The sequence below is a fragment of the Bicyclus anynana genome, chromosome 2, assembly GCF_947172395.1.
Source record: "Bicyclus anynana chromosome 2, ilBicAnyn1.1, whole genome shotgun sequence".
In the NCBI taxonomy this organism is placed as follows: Eukaryota; Metazoa; Arthropoda; class Insecta; order Lepidoptera; family Nymphalidae; genus Bicyclus; species Bicyclus anynana.
The window spans coordinates 7,043,402-7,059,370 of NC_069084.1; positions in this window are offsets into that span (position 1 = coordinate 7,043,402).

Consider the following 15,969-nt stretch of genomic DNA (forward strand, 5'->3'; position numbering starts at 1 on the left):
AACGCCTCATGAAATGTAGCTAGGGAGCCAATATAATAGGTATTATTCCTCTTATTAATTGATTATAAAACACGGCTAAAACTCACGTGATATTAGCACGGAGTATGTCCAACTAGTTTCGAACCCATTCGAGGCCTTTAGTCATGAGCTGGTTCTTGCAACGCGACACGATCCAAACTGATCTGAACTGATCCGACGCGCAGCTGCTCGCATCGCGCGCTGAGAGAGGGGCTTACTGGTAGGGAGTGAAGGTTCCGTTACACTCTCCGACGGTTCATTAATGTCATCTTTATTAGACTCGTCTTCTTGTAAGCAAACCGAACTAACGCTATCGTGTTCCAATTTTGTTATATGTGACAATAAAAGAAATAGCGGTTTCCACGCTGTCGGCATCAACCATCCATGATCCCGATTAAAATTCGGGTGACGAATAATTTCTATTGCTTCTCGTATCTTACGAGGTACTTACTAGAATCTTTTCCCTTGACAATACAGAATTCCTTTTCCCTGTATGGGTTCGAAACTAGTCGAGCATACTCCGACTTAACATCACGTGAGTTTTAGCCGTGTTTCATAATCAATTAATATGAACTCACGATAGTTTAAATTCTAAAATTATTCCCTTTTATAATGACATTACATAAATTAAGTAAGATACCTGTAACTTTTGTCCAACACAACAAAAAGACCATTGTAAACTCTTTTCAAGCCGCTTCATTGAACTTTATAAGCCATTTCCAAAAGGTAACCGAATTTGACAGTGTTCATTACCGCGAAATTTTCCGATGGCGCATCTTAAATTGCTTCCGAACTTTTATCCAACTCTGGTCGCCTTTAATAAATTCCTTTATCACTTTTTACAAACCAAACTTTCCCTTTATACTTATACAATATAACATGGTTTCGGTAAAAGAAAACGTAACGGACTAACTAAAGAATACCTCTGAGTTTCAGTGCAAAAGCTCGTATGCTTAATCAAAAATTCACTAACCACACAACGTTCGTGGTAAGGTAAATCGTTATACCATTCTCTTTGATTAAATTAGAAAGGGGCTTAATAAGCTCTCTTTAATAATAATCAAAAGAATAAATCTATGGTTCGAAATGGTGGTTTTAAAGAGAATAACCCCAAGTTCGTTTGTGATCTTTGTAAATGGAAAACGACCTTGTGCAAATTTGCTGAAGTTTTCACTTATCAGTAACTGGTTTATTAAAAGGGTAAACTTTCAAGGAATTTTCAATGTACCGTAAAGCATGAGACCTAATCCACACTATCGATTTTCTAAAATGGACTTTGAATTAAAACTTTACACGCACTTCAATTAGGGCGTAGATTAGATTCCGGCCCGGGTAATGCACCTCCAAATTTTCAGTAGTGTGAATTTTAAGAAATTAAATATCACGTGTCTCAAACGGTGAAGTAGAACATCGTGAGGAAACCTGATACCAGAGAATTTTCTTAATTCTAGTTAGTTAGGTAGTGGGTGTAGTTTGCCAATCCGCATTGGGCCAGCGGCCTTGGCCTAACCACCCTTATTCTAAGACTCTTTCTACCACCACCTACCACCTTTCTTTCTATTTCGGAGACTCGAGCTCAGCAGTGAGTCGAATATGGGTTGTTGATGATAATGATGATGATGATGATGATTGTAGTTTGTATAATTTATTATGTACAATGATGTGGCGTTTGACAATACGAGTTTGTCAACTTGGTTTTCAAAATAGATCAGACGAACGAAAGCCAATCCTCAAACTCAATCTTTTTTTTTTTCATTTTGTACAAGTTAGCCCATGACTACAATCTCACCTGATAGTAAGTGATGATGCAATCTAAGATGGAAGCGGGCTAACTTGTATAGGATGACAAACCACACGGTTTCTACACGACATCGTACCGAAACGCTAAATCGCTTGGCGGTACAGCTTTGTCGGTAGGGTGGTAACTAGCTACGGTCGAAGCCTCCAGCCAGCCAGACCTGGACCAATTAAGAAAACCTCAATCAGCCCAGGCGGAGATCGAACCCAGGACCTTAGTCATGTAAGTCCACTGCGCGTACCACTGCGCTACGTAGGCCGTCATCTACTATACCGATAGCTCCTGAAATGTCGTAAAATTCACGCAACTGGGTCACATTTAACGCCATTCAATATTTGCAGTACAAATAACCTTCATTAACCCTATGTGTGTACGTAAATAAAGTGAATGATTCAATTGAGTTCACCAAAACCAACAGCAACAAAAATAGAGAAGCAATTATTGTATGTACCTATGGATATTAAACAATAATATTGAAAAGGGCTAAATTCATACGTGTTAACACGAAACTATATAATGATATGCGTTTAACGTGTAGTAAATGCAATTTTCTCTGAGATTACCAAGCACACTTTAGTATTCTATGACCAACTTGCTCGCCAATCCATTTTCGGCTCACTGTTGAGCACGAGTCTCCTCTCAGAATGAGAGGGACTAGGCCAATAGTCCACCACGCTGGCCCAATGCGGATTGGCAGACTTCACATATGTAGAGAATTAGAAAATTTCTCAGATTTGCAGGTTTGCTAGCGATGTTTTTCCTTCACCATTTCACACACTTGATATTTAATTTCTTAAAATGCACACAACTGAAAAGTTGGAGGTGCATGCCCCGGACCGAATTCGAACCTACGCCCTCCAAATCGAAGGCAGATGTCCTATCCACTGGGACATATCCACTGGTCCTGTAGTGGGGCATAAATATAGGCTGTCCAAGGAGGATAATTCAATTACCATAGTTGCCACTACCATATTATATTATCCACGCACTTGTAAACTCCGTGGCGCACTGGTATACGCGGTGGATTTACAAGACAGGGGTCCTAGGTTCGATCCCCGGCTGGGCCGATTGAGCTTTTCTTAATTGGTCCAGGTCTGGCTGGTGGAAGGCCGTGGTTAGTTACTACCCTACCGACAAAGACGTACAGCCAAGCGATTTAGCGTTCCGGTATGATATCGTATAGAAACCGAAAGGGGTGTGGATATTCATTCTCCTCCAAACAAGTTAGCCCACTTCCATCTTAGATTGCATCATCACTTACCATCAGGTGAGATTGTAGTCAAGGGCTAACTTGTAAAGAATAAAAAATAAAAAAAGACAATAGAATTATACTGTCGATTTTTTATATGAAAGACTATAATTTAGCGCCTCATTCTTATACCAGTTTAATCTTTTACTTTTCGACATTGATGTATTTAATAAAGAACTGGTAAACAATAAACAACAGTATCACATTCAAAGAATCTTACAGTCGCGTGTTGACACAACAAAAGAATTTAATCGCATTCATTTTCCAACAGTAGGTATGTTTTGTTGAAAGAAAATAATTGGATTTCATTTTATATCTTTGATTCAGCAAGGATTCATTTATCCTGCTTAACGAAATGTCACAGTGGAAGGTCGCAGGCATTCATTTTTCATCAGTACCACGCCTGAAGTCAATATTGTATACCAAGTTAAAGGGTATATAGTACGAATGGACTGGCGTCTGGTATACAAGAATAAAGTTGTTAGACTAGCTGTTAGATTAGGATTTTACGGAGATTTATTTAATTATTTCTACTTCACCTAGGTGACTCATCAAAGAATGCTATTCTAACACAAACCTTTTGTTTAGACAGTTTATGATCTAATCTAATGTATACTAAATGTTTAAAGACTATTCATACCCAATTTCTAACCTTTAAACGAGCAATTCTCGAAAATTTCGGCATTTTATGAAGTTTAGTATTGTTGTGTTACGAACTAGGGTTCGAGGAATTAAACACCTGGTGACTTGTATAAGACTTTATTCCACTCCTTAATCCAAGTATCAATACACACTTTCAAACGTAGGCAATTCGTAGTCCATAATCGTAGTCGAGTTCACTATAGTTCACTTGTATCACTTAATGTTCACTTCACTCCGTTTCGAAGTTAACTGCCCCGTGCGTCGTCTCCATCGCCTATTCTTCTTCCAGAACAGCTTCCAGAACATTCTGGGAAGGCCACGCGTGTTGTTTATTCCACGGAGTTCGCCAAATCAGATCAAAACAACTCGAAGATGTAAACAACTTGAATGGGCGAGCGATTATGAACCCTTTTTCTGTAGTAATAGGGTTCTCCGTAACAGTATGTACGGGAGCTTTGGAGGCGATAAATCGATCTAGCTAGGTTTAATTTTTAGAAAACGTACCAAAAATACCAGGTCATCCATACTTATATCTGGTATAAAGTGAATTTGTTTGTCTGTTACCCTTTTACAGCTATACCACTAAAACAATTAAAAAAATGGAAAGCTACTTTATCAGCAAATAATATAGGCTATACTTTATCCTCATATTCGTACAGAAACGGTAAATATGCGGTTGAAACCGCGACACGTCCGCTAGTATGTTTTATAGTAAACTAGCGGACGCCCGCGACTTCGTCCGCGTGAAACTCGATGTAAACTTTCAACTACCACTACCCCTACCCCTACCCTACCCCCTTTTTATGGTTAAAAGGGCTATTTTTATGGTTTTCCTGGCAATTATTCGAATTTTTCTCCGTAAAAACCATCCTAAAACTTCAACGAACATTTTAAAAAAAGAGTTGGCCAAATTGGTCCAGGCGTTGTTGAGTTATGCGCTTACCAACGCATTTTGCGATTCATTTTTATATTATAGATATACAAATGATCTCTTATGGAGCATTAACTTTATAAACCTAGTATAATGCAGACGGTGTGTAGAAAGCTACGTAACACTTTTTTTAGTTACCTTTCTCACCTGGTACCTGCCCTGGTGTCACAGAGCAAATGTATACAAAGACGCAATTCTAAGCATATGAGACGCTACTGAAAATCTAAGAAAGACTTTCATCTTGAGAAAATGAGATGTAGCAGACCGCACTGACATCTTGGTCTATTTCAAATATATTTAAACGTAATTGGTCAAAAAAGTGGAAGGACATATAAGGAGAGGAAAGCCAAAGAAGAGATGGTTGGATTGTGTGAAAGAGGACATGTGTGTAAAAGGAGTGGATGAGGAGTTGACGAGTAATAGAGACAGTGACATATTTTTCCGACCCCACTTAAGTGGGATAAGGGTAAGGAGTTAATGATGGTCAAAAGTTTTTGACCCGTTTCAAATGTTTTTGTCAGATATAATATTATTATAGTTATCAGTAAAACAAAACCGTATACACGCCTGAGGCGGCGCCCGGCCATCTTCACATCGGTTCAGCAAAAGTTAAATAGTTAATTGAAAAGCCCGGCCTTAGCCAAAGGCTATCAGCATATTATGTTTCAATAGTTTTATCAATGCTACATAAAATCAAAAAAAAATCAAAATTAATTTATTTCAAGTAGGCTCAGTTTACAAGCACTTTTGACACGTCAGTTGACTATTTGTAAAGACTCTACTACCGGTTCGGAAGGCAGGTTCTGCTGAGAAGATACCGGCAAGAACCTCAACAGTTGCTCTTTTTCTTCTTCTTCACAGTAGTTTCTGCATATCGTCTCCAGAGAGTAAAAAAATCTTTGGTTTGGATGTACTCTTCTATAACAAGATCCCTAAGACTGTAATGGACCTGCCAATCCATAGCTTTATGGAATGTGTTAAAAACATTTACTTAGTCGAGGCTACTACACCATTGATGAGTTCCTTAATGATAAAGATGCTTGGAGGGCGTTGGATCAGCTTCCACCTTCACACAGGAAGTAAAACTATAACAAATTGAAATGTTCTCATCAATTGTAAATTATAATATTATATGATGGTATGATTAAGATTTTTAAAGAGCAACTGTCGAGTTTTCTGCCGGTTTCTTCTCAGCAGAACCTGCCTTCCGGACCGGCGGTAGAATCTTTACAAATAGATTGACGTATCAAAAGCGTTTGTAAACTGAGCCTACTTGAAATAAATGAATTTTATTTTTTTTAATTTTGATTGCCGTTAAAATTCTTTAAGAGGCGAGGACTGGCCCTATAATTTGCCGATAAAATGGGCTTATAACGATGACTCTGATGTCTGTCACATATTAAAATATATGGTTCCTCTAGCGACAGCTCTATTCACGACAAATTGAATAGCCTGAAAAGGTTATCAGGATAAAGGAAGGCATCGGTTTCAATGCGATGCATTTCAATGTCCTTTTTAGTATAGAAATCTCACAAATTCTTTTCAGGATATTTTATTGACATCTTAACGGTGTTTGCTGTTGTGCGAAAGCTGTAGATTCAATATATTTATCGCTTGATTCCCTTCGAATGACTTTTCTATAAAATAAAAGCTTGATGCTTTTCTGTCGACTATAAAATAATTTTAAAAGAAATAATAATATTGATTACAATTAATAGATTAGGAACATTTTGTAGTTAACATTTTTGTCTTTACTCCTGATATTGTAAGCAAATAGAATCACCTTATTAGAAATACTGTTCTAAATTTGGTAAATATGGGATTATCGAATATAGTCTACGCAGAAGAATATAGATAATAGCTAGCCTATGCAAAAAATATTCTTACAAAATAATAATGATAAAGCAAGACTCATTTTATAAATGCAATATGCTGTTCTATATTCAACGCTAAAGTTAAAGTAATCTCAGATGAAATATAACTCAGTATATAACAGTATCATACAAGTGTATAACAAGATACGAGTGTATAACAACATGGCATAAAACGGAACATGGAGAATTCTGACAATATTTGCATCGACATTGATAAATTTCAATTCGTACATATTTAACTAGATGTACATCGCGTATTCGGAAGTTTATTTACAGAGTACATACAGAGAATGTAGCCTGCATTTCACGTCTATAATTAACCAAAACGTAAGTTCAAATTGTGTGTAAACTATGTATATTTGAAATTCTAAATTGATCTATCAGAAACACATCAATAAGTCCAACAATATAGATAAGATAGTGTTTAACGTAGGGTTTTAATTTTGCGAAAATAAGCTTTTTAACTTTTTGTTTTGTGTCTAGGAGTTTTCAGTGACAACTTTATTGAATTTTTCAATTTTACAAAAATTTAGTCTGGAGTTGGGAAGTTGGTGGTTTTACACCCCTGTGCCTCGGTGAATAGGCACGTTAAACCACGTTAACTATTAGTAACATCTGGGGGCTTTACTTCATATTTGAAGGTCTACATAAAGCTACCTTATACCTATTTATGCAATCCAGAATTTCAATGGATGAACGCATGAATGAATTCTACATATAAATGGTTGTCTATTCAATGCGTTTTGGAGTAAAAGAGATGGTGACTACACAATAAAGCGCTGTCTCTTTTACATGGTAGTTTTAATTCAAAATCAAAATCAAAATTCATTTATTTCAAGTAGGCTCAATTTACAAGCACTTTTGATACGTCAGTTGACTATTTGTAAAGATTCTACCACCGGTTCGGAAGGCAGGTTCTGCTAAGAAGATACCGGCAAGAAACTTTTGAAATGAAAAAGTCATACAGTGTTATAATTTACAATTGATAACAATTACAATTTCTTATAGTTTTACTTCCTGTGTGAAGGTGGAAGCTGATCCAATGGCCTCCAAGCACCTTTATCGTTAAGGAACTCATCAATAGTGTAGTGACCTCGACTAAGTAAATGTTTTTTAATACATTGCTTAAAGTTGTGCACTGGCAAGTCCAACACAGTCTTTGGGATCTTTTTTGGGATTCACATAGTATAAACATTACCTACCACCATAAACTTTCCAATTAGACCAGTCTGGTGGATCTCTATATCTCCTATCTTATAAGAGAGGATGCCTGAATTTTTTAGGATAATATTGATGAACATTTTACCCAATTTCCTTTTTAATTCCAAATGGGAGTAGGGTCCTGTAAACCGTCAACAAGAAATTTCATTCCGAAAGATTTCTACGTTTAAATTCCTTGGAATTCCTAATCGACCTACTTTAGAGTTCGAATGTAATCAATGAAGTTGGTCTGACTCAAGCGTCGAGTTACTTAAGTTAACTGATTAGTATTTGTATCTTTAATCTTAGATACAACTGAATAGTAAGGTACAAGAAGTTTTAATCTTCAGACAGCTCGAATCGCAATTTGAAATCGGAAGATTTTTCTATGTATATCCGGGAAGTCGTTTGACTTTGGTTGTGGTTACGTAGTGGTGACGTAGTGGTGACATAGTGGTGACGTAGTGGTGACGTAGTGGTGACGTAGTGGTGACGTAGTGGTGAGGTAGTGGTGACGTAGTGTTGAAGTATTGATGACGTAATGGTATTGGTACGATAAAGCAGTCTCAATTATGTGCAACAACTGAAATTCGCTTATCAAAGTTCATTTATTTCAATTCGACTTACTTTATAAGAACGTCATGCTATGAGAGAGTTAATGCTGATAATTAATTAAGGTCGAAATCTTAAATTAAAGTTACGTGAGCTCCAAAAGCATCTTAGTCCGAGAAGATCTTACAACAAACTCATCTCACTATAATTAGACTTTTCTTTATGTTTGCGTTTAATAAAAACTTTGAACTTATTGTTAGACTTGTCCGTGATTGCATATGATCGCTTATTATACAAGCGCATGCAATTACTATTACTTGAAAGAATTAAAAAAAACAACTAAGTTTTTTGGACCCTAGTGCGGTGTACAATAATTTGATTTTTTTCCGGTCCTAGCTCATTGGACCCACCCAACACCCTATGAGCACTTCGCCACATCTCATGATTTTATCTCATATGTCCTTGATAATATACTAATTGAGCGTTTAAAGGTCTAAAAACCTTATACCTCGCAAATCCACCATTAACAAACTTAGCGTAAGCCGACAAACTTTAAGCATTCACTAGATAATCACCTGTATCTCTCGCTGTTTAACTCGATACCATAGAATTAAAAAAATAGAGGTGAATTCGAAACTCACTTGCGAGTTATACAAAACATAGTTACCTACAGAATAGAAATAGAAAAATAAGTTACAAGTAAGTAAGTTACAAAAAAAAATCTTGAATATATTCCTTAATAAAATTTCAATGCATTTAAATAAGAAGTGACCACCTTTATTTTCCTCAATCTAAGCTTTCAAACACTATTCGATTCCATTCTCGAAGTCGATACGATTCAAGACGTCTTCAAGAATTTTCTATTTGAATAGAATAAATAGACATTGGTCCTTTGAAGAGAGTTTTATGTCAGTTTTAAGTGGAATCGAATCATTTCTTACAATCCTCGACTTTTAACTTGTAGAGCATTCAATGCTGCATTTGAAATACGAGATTTAAGTTTTGCACAATTTCGCTCCGCTACTATGTCGATTACAACAAAATTGAATTAGTTAAGTAAAATGAAAAATTCAAAACTTTTTATTTATACTTGTAAGTCTATAAAATCAACAACAATATTAGATTGTTATACAAGGGGCTAAAGAATATGCAAGGTATTTTTAGAGCACGAGCCATAAGGCGAGGGCCGCTAAATAGAAACCGAGTTTATAATGGATTTAGCCCCACGTGTTACACTAAACTTTTCACTACGATTGCGAGAAAATAAAATAATTCAGTACAGTGTCAATGTTAAAATTATTTTTGCAGACACAGCTCGCAACTCAATAAAAATGAGATTTGATGATTCTATTAACGAATAAAACCTCCTTCGTTTTATAGAGGTCATTATTTTAGTATGATTAAACTATTTACGAATTAAAACTTATTTGTTTTATAGGCTAATACTTGTAACAGACAAAAAATAAAACAACAAAATTACTTTAGCCGCTAGAGGTAGAAATGCTTGTTTAACCCCGCTGTGGAGTGCTAATATGACAGTGTTTTTAAGCAAGAGTAGTGAAAAATTAATTTAATCATGATCAATGTTGTTTATTCTAGGTTAAATGCAAATATTAATCTATTCTGATATTATAAAGAGAAAAGACTTGATTGTTTTTTTTAATCTTGGTTGTGACCCTATGGGAACAATTTGAAGAATTATTTCAATATTAGAATTTCACATTATCACTGAGCATAAAATATGCTATATTTTAGAGACAACATGAACTACGCGGGTAAAACCGACTTGCGTCTACTAGTTAATTATAAATGATAAAGTATCTAAATGTGTCTATCTGTCTTTTGGTTGACTTTTCATACTGCCTCGCGAACGAAGTTGCGGGTATCTGCTAGTAAAAATGATAAAGATTTAGACTAATGAACCATAGACCTAACAATTTTTCACTCCAAATGTAAGCCACTTATGTGATTATGTGATTATGCGAGCGTAAGAGCTAAGCTAATTTCACTCGCCGACACGCACACAAGCGTACTTATCGTACCGTAGCGATGCTTCAAGGGCTCCCATTTCGGGGCACATAAAACGGCTTACGAATCCTGCGACTACACACTATGTGTTATAAGTCTATGGATAAAGATTTAAAAAATACGATACTTTTTCTTACTTTTTGTTGTTGTTATTATTGTTATAGTTGTTTGTTGTTTATTATGATCAGATGTACGTAGCAACAATGATATTTTCAGAAATAATCTAAAAATAGCATTTTATGTAGGTACCATCATCATCATCATCATCATCAGCATCATCCACTGCTGGGCATAAATGCCTTTCTGAGACCGAGCCACACACATACACATACACACACACACACACACACACATACACACACACACACAAACACACACACACACACACATACACATACACACACACACACACGTCTGTATGTATTCATTCAGCTTCTACCAATACAAATTAAATCTTCTCGGCATTATTTAATAAATTTAAATCTAATATCAAATATCTTATTAAAAAGTTACATCACGGAGTATTTAACTTATTGATGAATGCAATGATGTAGAATATCTCTATAACATGCTTTAAAACCTTAGTAAAAATACAAGAACAAAAACTGCTTCCTTCATAAACCGTTTAAATGAAAATGCAGTGAATAGAAGCCGATGGTTTCCTTTATTCCGTCCAACCTTTTCAAGCTCTCCAACTCGACAATCGATTCGCCTCTAGACGTCTTTAAGAAATTTCTATTAAAATAGAGAATATAGACTTACACTCGCATTTATAAACGTTAATGGGAAAACTCGAAAGAAAGTTAAAGTTCAAAATTGTAATGCATGCCTAAATAGATGCTTTGAATACCGAAATGTATGTGATTAGTATACAGAAATCTGCATAGTTTTAAAAAAGATACAAACTTTACAATTCAATCAATGTATTTATTTGTAGATTTATAATACACAGAACAGAACAGATACATTGATGTAAATGGCAAATGTATCTTGCTCATTTGGCATGCAAAATACTTACTACTTGTGACTTCTGCCTCTCAGTCCGGAGGGAGTGGGTTCGAATCCGGTCCGGGGCATGCACCACCAACTTTTCAATTCTGTGCATATAAAGAAATTAAATATCACGTGTCTCAAACGGTGAAGGAAAAACATCGTGAGGAAACCTGCATACCAGAGAATTTTCTTAATTCTCTACGTGTGTGAAGTCTGTCAATCCGCATTGGGCCAGCGTGGTGGACTATTAGCCTAACCCCTCTCATTCTGAGAGGAGACTCGAGCTTTGCAGTGAGCCGAATATGAGTTGATAATGATGATGATGATGTACCAACTTTTAATTTAATTTGAATAATAAGTTGTTTACTGATATCTACAAATTGACCAGCTGAATACAGCATTTGGCCGCAAACATGAGAGTTTTATATAACAAAGAACTAGCAGAACCTTGCGGTTTCACACGCATAGTTCCCATTCCCGTAAGAATACGGGAACAATATATCGATGTTACTTCCTGATAATGTAGCTTTCCATTGGTAAAAGAATGTTTCAAATCGGCCCAGTAGTTTTTTTTAATTCGTTACATATAAAATACAAATTCTGTTCTGTCTAAAATAATAGTGTAGGCAGATAAATAAAATGAGATGTACGGCACATTATTATAAGCGAAAATAAAAAATACTTAATCAAAAGAGCTGTCGCGATACAGTGTTTATCATGCATAGTTTGTAGACAGTGAGTAATAGATCTCTTTGGAGCGAATTACAAGGTTATAGTTATTTAGCCGTTTGGAGAGGAATAATACACTCTATTGGTATATTCAGAAAATGGAATGTATTAATTATATTTACAACTTTTATTAACTAATATTCGGTATGCACGACAGTAATTAGATCCGTCCGATCTTAACCTACGCTAATGTAACATTTGCCCATCGTCCTAAAGCGACACTTAGGCCACTCTAAACTTTACCAAACCGGTGTCTGCGATAAATCACAGACGCACCGTGGTTTGCACGCAATATTGAACTGCATAGAGATTTAAATTTACCTTAAATAGCTAACTAGATGAAACAGCTCTCGAAACTATTTCGATAGAGCTGCCACCCATGCCAACCAACTAGTGGTTGAGGCTTGTAATTACACTCCCAACCTTAACGGCAACTGCAATCAGAGGCGTCCCAAAAACTCATTTTTCATATTTCAGCCTTCGGGCCTCATCAGGTGATGCTTCTTCGCTCGCTCAAACCCCCCGGTGTCGCCGTAGTATGGAGCCATCGGCACTTACACAGTAAAATAAAAACAATTCAAGGATACCGTACCAACTCGAACTTAGCGCTAAGATGTTGTCCGTTGATCCGACAATTACTTTTACAATTGTATTACCAACTTGAAAGTAAATTAATCATTAATAAATAAATAAGGAAGTAATCAATTGGAATACCGGCAAAAAAATTAGTAAGTGACTCTTCACTTCACTTTGAGTGAAAAGACTCTTCCTGGCTTTATCATCAGGATAACATAACCTTACAGCAAGTTCGTGCTAAGTAAAAACAAAGATCTTTTTTCAATACCAGTAGGTATTCCTGAGCATTGGCGTCAAATTATAGTGGACGAAATAAAAGATTGATTGCAAAAATAGTGTACCAAATAATAAATAACAGTATCAAAAATCATGCAAGATTTATTTTATTTATTTATATAAGAAGCCCGCGACTTCGTCCGCGTGGAAATCGATATAAACTTTGAACCCTATTTTCCCTTCTATTTATATTATGTTATGTATACCTACCTAATAAATAGTCCACCATTTTAAACCATATAACTCAAAACATGTTCGATTCATATTAAAAAACATCAACCCCAGATTAAAAACCATTTAGGGGAGAATTTAAAAAAAAGTGTGTGTCAGCTGCGACACACACTTTTAAATAGGTGTATGTTGCCCCGCTGCATACTCTATGTACGTCTCAATATTTACGCCTGAAAAGTGAAAGGTGCGCAACCGAGGACCAGCAGGCCGCGGCACGCCTTAATTGCGTGAGCTTAGACCCACCACGCTGCTCAAATTCGGATTGGCGGGCTGGGTGATAATGTTTATTTAACTACCTCTATCAGACCTTATTAAAAATAAACATACACACTGAATTTAGTACCTCACGAATGAAATCAACTACAAAGTCGATAAATCACTTGGATAAAGAGCATTTGTGCTAAAATAAAAAGCGCCCTCCACCACAAAAGGCAGATAATAATTCACAGTTACGTAATACCAATGAACTATTTGCCGCACTCAAGTCGATTTATCTTCCCAACATCAAAAATATTATAACCTCAAAAATAAAAATAAACGTGTTATTCTATGTCAACTTCACAACTTGAATAATGAGGTATCGCTTAAAAAGCAAACGAGACATACGTTAACGGTTACGTATATCGTTGGAAATGTTTGCTCTCGTCGAAAGGCATTAGCGATGCCTGTCAGAGTGAATCGATTTCTCACGTCAGCAATGTTTATCCGTTGAAATGATTCCAGTTCTCGTTAGCTTCAGCGATACAAAGCCGTAAATGTATAGGCTAACGATACAAACGCAAAACATGCAAAGCTGAAGTAGCAATGACAGGGGCACATAGTTCAAATTGACGTTGGGATCGAAAGAACGCAACCCATTTCATTAATCTTTCAGACCAAACAGCTCCTGGTAAATAGAAATCCATCTCTTATAAACAGAGAAAAAACTTTTCGCAGAGCACGCAAAACACAAAAAAAATCTCAAGCTCATGAACAAAGACTTCACCATCACGTAAACATCGAGGCAATCCAGCTACGAATACCTAAAAATAAAAATAGTTAGTAAAAGACTAAGATTAAAGTAATTGGACATTTTATTAGTATAATAATAATATATTATAAGCTTAGGAAAGAGAAGAGGAAAGGAGAGCCGTGATAGTCCGTGATGCATATGACCTCTGCCTCTGATTCCGAGGGTGTGGGTTCGAAACCGGTTCGGGGCATGCACCTCCAACTTTTCAGTTGTGTGCATTTTGGTAATTAAATATCACGTGTCTCAAACGGTGAAGGAAAACATCATGAGGAAACCTGCATACCAGAGAATTTTCTTAATTCTCTGCGTGTGTCAAGTCTGCCAATCCGCATTGGGCCAGCGTGGTGGACTATTGGCCTAATCCCTCTCATTCAGAGATGAAACTCGAGCACAGTAGTGAGCTGAATATGGGTTGATAACGACAATAAATTTAGGTTAAAGTTAGATTACTAATTAGTCATTTAGGTAGGCAATATCATAATTTTATAAAGTACCAAATTGGAACTCTACATTAAAAAAGAGCACGCAAGGAATACGTCCTAAAAAGTGCCATTCTATGTCCATCAACTCGAAACATTTGTGTCATTGCCTTTCAGACCGGAACACACCAATGCTGCTTGCTTGTCCTCGGACAAGTTTTCTCTAAAAAAACCAATGATGTTAGAAGAAAAAATCGGCTGTCTGTAAAGTCGGATTACTGATAGTTGAATGTGACAACATCATAAAAAAATACTGATGGAATGATTGCATTTTTCAAAAGAAAATGTACGTTTTTCTAAAATACTGTTTATTAATCTTCATAGACCAGAATATACCTACTTTATATCTTGTAAAAACAGTTGGCAGCCCTAGAGCGAGGGAACGACGCATGACGTCATCTTTTTTCGAGTGTGCAGCCAGCTCCATCGAATTATAAGACGTTGTCCCGTCAAAAAGAGGTTATACGCGGACTGCAAGTAACGCGTTAAAACTATGCTAATTAACAAACCTGAGCTAAGTCGCCATTCTGTCACCGTGCCGTCGACAAAGCCCCTGAAATAATTTTTGCGGGCCAGTTTTCAACATCAAATTTGGTTTATGTAACCTATATACCTTTTTTGTTCACTGCAAAAAACTCTAACACTGATCTGACTTAGCCTTTTTTTGAAATTTTCCCAATTACCAAGCGTGTCTGGCTTTTGTAATATTCGCCCCGTAATCGACAACGGCAAGAGACGTTATCGCGGCGAATCGTATAACTCACTGTCATCTTTTTTCGAGTGTGCAGCCAGCTCCATCGAATTATAAGACGTTGTCCCGTCAAAAAGAGGTTATACGCGGACTGCAAGTAACGCGTTAAAACTATGCTAATTAACAAACCTGAGCTAAGTCGCCATTCTGTCACCGTGCCGTCGACAAAGCCCCTGAAATAATTTTTGCGGGCCAGTTTTCAACATCAAATTTGGTTTATGTAACCTATATACCTTTTTTGTTCACTGCAAAAAACTCTAACACTGATCTGACTTAGCCTTTTTTTGAAATTTTCCCAATTACCAAGCGTGTCTGGCTTTTGTAATATTCGCCCCGTAATCGACAACGGCAAGAGACGTTATCGCGGCGAATCGTATAACTCACTGTCATCAGGCTTCGCTTGAATGATGAATCGTCACGGGTTTTAAAAGCGGGCAAACTTGTATTTACGTTCGACATGTTTGCCGGCATCGAACGATCTCGGAGGAAATGAGGTCCTGCTAGAGGGAAAGATAATGGTGCTTTCACGTCTCTCACAAAATATTAAAAAACGCGTTCAATTTTCTTGATTTCTTCATTCTTTATTAAGAAAGTAATTAACTACAGCATTGTTTTGTTACGAATATAATA